Genomic DNA, 5,810 nt, shown 5'->3' on the forward strand with positions numbered 1-5,810 from the left:
AGTTGTGGTCAAAAGTTCCAATATGGATATCTTTAAATCTTAGTACAAGTGTGCCAATTTGAATGGCAATCTATTTTATGATTGGAAGTTTGATATATTTTACATTTTGTCTGCATGTTGGCTAATGATAAAGTGGTCTTAAAGGAATTGGATAGAAAATTGGTCATACAATACAAATGTGTGTTGATGAATTGACGGACACTTCTCAATGTCATATGATGAAGAGAGTCTTGCTAAATGGTTTAGTATAAGACTTGCAAAGCGACTTAGTACAGTGAAACTCTTCGTAATAAATAAATATTTATGGCTAAAATTATATTAAGAGAAATTCAGAAAGAGTAATGTTATTCATAATTAACATCATCTGTCTAGATGATAGTAGATCACTAATTATTTTGTGGAGTTGCTATTTATTTTAATGCACTAAACAATAAATTTAGACATTAGTTACCACGTAAATTGGTGATAATATCTATTAATGATGAATAACCTTATTGTTTTGAAAAAAGCTTATAAACATCATTATCAAATATGAGAATTGAAGAGATTCGGATACAAATCTTTAATGCAAATAATTCAGTATAATATATATTAGAGATTCGACATGTTAGTCCGCTCAACCATTTCTTTAAAGAGTAGCATGTCTTTCTAAATATCAAAGTCAAGCTTCAAGACTAGTTAGATGAATTCGACCGAAAGTTAGATGAAATTTAATATTGGAACAGTACCCAAAATCGAGGTTATTTATCTATATAGACAATTTTCGTTAATAAATAAATAAATATTTGTCTTCAAAATAATTTTGATACTTTATTGTTGTTTCTACTAATATCGTATGATCCTTGGTCATAGAGATAATTGTATAAAGTGCATATGACCGGGTCATGCATAGAAGATATGTTTTGGATCATGCTACCTAAATGAGGGTATCATGACTCGAAATATAATTGGACTTTATTCTAGTGGGTCATATGGTCATTTACTTCACAAATGGACGAATGAATTATTTTTTCCAAAGAAGTTAATTGAAATAACGTTAAGAATCAAGAATTACAAAATAATAATTGATAGTTCAAATTCATACCTATGGATGACATAGTTGATATGAATAATAATAGCTAGATCTTTCCCTCCTTGCTCCTCACAAAATATTAACATCAATGAGACAAACTAATAAAATAAGATGGAGAGGAAATGGGATCTAACCTTTATATAGGAAATTATTGAATCGTTCTATTACGACTTAAACTCTAATTTGGGTTTATATATATTTCTGGCCCACATATTTTAAATTACCACATCATATAAAATATAACATGTAATGTGTAAAAGACTCAATTGATCACTTAATATATTTGGTCCAATCGCAATATTATTACGAGCCATACTTCTAACCCTTAAATTTTACAATCAAATGAGAAACCCACATTAGAATTATTCCAACAGCGATGACTTGAGTAGAGATGCAAGTGGATTTGAAATGCATAAGACATGACCTAGCTTGTACAATACAATATAGTATACAGACTTTTATATTGATTATTCTTTCGGCAAGAGTGTATTTAACTGGAAAAAGATACTTGGCCAAACAGGTGTCCCCTCCAATAGGGAGGCACCAATTAGGCGCCCCTGTTCGTCTAGCATAACCCTATTTAACTAGATCAGCTAAGATGGTCAATCCTGAGCAAATAATGAAATTGCTTCATTGTGTTATACCCCAAAATCTGCGAGGTGGACATGTAAGAACCAAGTCATGCGACAATTCCGAGTGTTCCCCAATTGACCCATTAAGTCCTTCGGCTTTACCTCGTGGTCTTCACAAGAACTACCATTGAATATGGGTCTCGCATGCCTGTCGACCCCTTATTGCCAGATACCCATGGCGAAGCCTTGATGGGTTTGGTGGATGAAGGGCTTCGAATTGGACCCAAAATGGTGCGTAGTCGAGTCTATAATTTTTGGAACGAAATTTGAATATGTTTCGAAATTAGTATTCTATAAAGAAACTACCTTATCAACTCATAAAAATCGGAGTAGGATCCTCGAGGATTAAGGAAAATCCAAGAGAATCAATCTCTGTTAGAAACCCAATTCAATAAGGAAACAAACACGTCATAGGAAATATATCGTAACGAACTAAGCCTATATGAACCAACAAACGCGAAACACAGAGAATTAGGGTTGCAATCTCTTAACCTACTTCTCTATAAATAGTCGTGCATAGGTAAAGTTAAAAATACACATTCTCTTAAATTCTTGTTAAAGATGTGCTTGTTTATCCAAACTCCACATATATTTGGTACCGAAAGAAGTTCACTGGTATTTGAGTATGCAGGTAATATACATGTAAGCAGCAACGTAGCAGAAAATCTCTTGAAAGAATGACCCTCTTGGATATTTGAGATCAACACATTGTTTGGAATATTTGAAGCACTAAGAGTGAGTGGGTATAATATTATCGATCCTCTATCTAAATGAATCGTATCTTCAATTCAAAAATTTATATGCAATTTATTGAGTGCAAGGATTTAACGTAACCATGTCAGAAACCGATTGTACGATAATGCCTCAATCTTAGACCCGATTAGCAAGTGTAACGATCTCATCAATAAATACAATGAATGATGCGCTTCGAAAAAACTCAATTGCTAGTTTCTCGTGATGTGCCTTTGCAAAATTTTGTGAAGTGGAACTATTAGCGGATGCTATCATACTCTGGTTGTCTCAATCCATGTTGTTATATTGGATCAACTCCAAAATTCCCCCCCCTCAAATGTTTAATAAATGGCATTGTTAGTTTTCTCTCCGATTTCTCTTCATTAATTTCTTCATTGTCACAATCATTTTCATAAGGGTGATTACATAACCATCACAATAAGCGTTTAAGTATACCATAATTATCTATTATTCACACATATATCTATTCATTCTATCTCCATCATCCGTACACCACAATGTATATAACTCCTATTTAAAGATACAAATGCAATGTTCATATAGCAAAAAATTCATACAAGCCACCACAATTAAGGATCCGTTTGATTGCAAAGATGGAATTTGGGTGGAAAGAAAATGAACTCTAGGGAATTGAATTGCTTAGAAATTATTTTTCTGAGAATTGTAAATTATTGTGTTTGATTGGTATAATTTTACACGTGAAAAATGTTGGAATGAAAGTGGTTTTTGGCGTTCCTTTGACTTTGTTTTATATGAAAATTGTTAATTAAAGGGATTAAATTACTGGTATTGAGGATGAAATTTGTTTTCATTGCAAAAAAAAAAAATCAAGAAAATCATCCATCTTTTAGAGTTCGTTTAACTTTGTTTTACATGAAAATTGTCAATTAAAAGGAAATATTTTTTTACAATAATTCTTAGAATTTGTTTCCATTGCAAATAAATAAATAAATGGCTACAGTAACCGGAAATTCCAAATATCACCATTTTGGTGAGAATTCTAATTCCTTAATTTCATGGAAAATTCTGACGTGGCAAGAAAGTAGGAATTTCAATTCTAGGAAAAATTTTGGACAATCAAACAGCCTAAAGTTGGAAAATGGAAGAAAAAGTGGAGCAATCAAACATAGACTAAATGTTTTGCCTTGATTCAATAAAAAATAGTCGATTTCTCGTCTGAACTCCAATATCGCCTAATATCACAACTCTTCTTGTTTTAAGATGAATTGAATGAAGTTTATCACTATTAATATCACTCTGGATACAATAAGAATATGAATTATTCTTCTTATAAACCCCGGTTGAAAATGCACTCACAAGAGAGGGATCCACGATTTTTTTTATTCAGCATGAGCCCCCCTCCCATGTGTCTAATTGTCAATTAGGAATTAGGATTGTCAATCCCGATTGTACACAACACAACTGTTAATTTATATACTTCATAAATAGTTTTGAGGCTCCTCAAATTTTCAGATGAGGAAGACTCTGTGCGTCAAGTGAACAAACAAAAGTACCATAACAAATGTCACATAATGTTTCCAATTGCATAGGATGAACTGTCCAAATTAATTACGTATTTCATCAATAAAAAAATGCCTTCTCATATTTGATGATCGAGGTGAGTCAAAATTGATTTGATCACTGTACATATTAGGGAAAGGAGAAAGAGTGTGGGTTGGGGTTGGGATGGTGGGACGCCTACTCTTGGGAGACTTGTAATGGGTGAAGTTTAAGAGTGTCAACGAGTTGAGCCGAATCGGCTCACAAGTCAAAACTCTCGGCTCAAGCTCTGCTTGAGCTTTTTTTGACTTGAGCTGAGCCGAGTCGAGCCAAGCAAAAGCTCAACCAAAAAATTAGGGCTTGGGCCTTGTCGAGTCGAGCCCAGTCAATTTTTTTCTTTTTTTAAAATGGGCTTAGTCCAAGCCACGAGCCGGGCTGGCTTGGGCTTTTTTTTTTTGGGCCGAGCCACAGGCAGTCTGAGCCGACAAACCCGATTGTCATCCCTAGTGAAACCATCATGTAGAGCAGAGAGAGGAAATGTACACCACTTTAATTAATTATTTATTTATATATTTTTTTAATTTAGGGAGAATTAAATTGGGTGGAGCCATGGTGTAAGAAATAATGCCCTTGTTTGAGCCCCATTCTTTTGGAAAAATTCATTTTTCAACAGTATTTTGATATCATTTCAACCACACATTCTTCAATAAATAATATTACACGTAAATCCAAAAATTTTCCTTATTTTTTAACCACACATTTCCCATCAATACACTATTCAAAAATTCATTCTACCCCAAAAAAATGGGGCTCAAAAAAGGGCAATATTTGTGGTGGCAATATAATTACCTTTTAGTTGTTATTTGATTGTGACTATAATTATAAATTTGTCATGGTATATTTATTGAGAATATGCTTTAATTCATGTGTAGTAAGTAATATTTGTAGTGGTAATATAATTTCACTCTTTTTAATTGCATAAGTTTATATTAAAGACAAGGGTTTCATTTTGTTTTCAAAAAAGAAAGTTAAAATAAAAAGAACAAAGAGGAAAATAAAACCTATAAGAGAGGGGAATGCGGAAGCGGGAATAAATATACGAGGAATCAAATCACGACATCTATCAACCAATTTGGTTCCAAACTCGAAATTTGCATCTTTATCATTATTATTTTTTATTTATTAAATTCCATTTTGTGAGTTTCTTTGGGTTCATAGCTATGGTAAATAGTTTCTTAAAGGTTTACAGAAGGTTCAAAGCAGATAGATGCCATTGTCTAAATTTTTCCACAAGAAGGTGAAATTGAATCAAGTGTCTGTGAAAGGTTGGAATTTGTTAATGAAATCTATATCTACATCTACATCTACATCTACAAAGCGAGTGTGGACCAGTGTTAAATGAATTATACGTCTAAAATGCTTTTGTTATTTGATGATTCACTTGAAAGAAAATCTGATTTGGACAAGTTTGGATGAAACATGAGCTGGGTTGTACTTTTGGCTTCATATCATCACTTTTGTGATTCTCACTCAAACTTGCTTCATTAGAATCTAACAAGATAAATATATCATCCCAACCACATCCTTGTCCAATTGTCTCTATACCTGCGTGCGAGGAATCGTTGGATTGCAAAAGTAATTTTCCAAGACGGTGGTCCCAAGTTAGAGACGAAAGGATAAAGCCTAAGTGCAAGAGAAACTAAACGGACAAAGATTTGGTAAGAATTTTGATTTAATACATTTTCGTTCATGTTGCATGGAGTAATTATAGAGAAAAATAAGTCCGGGGTAAATCCAACCTTTGGACATGTGCTTATGGGTTGGTGAGACTTCTATTTTTAACACCTAGTCAC

This window comes from Olea europaea, unplaced genomic scaffold (assembly GCF_002742605.1).
Source record: "Olea europaea var. sylvestris unplaced genomic scaffold, O_europaea_v1 scaffold2915, whole genome shotgun sequence".
Lineage (NCBI taxonomy): Eukaryota > Viridiplantae > Streptophyta > Magnoliopsida > Lamiales > Oleaceae > Olea > Olea europaea.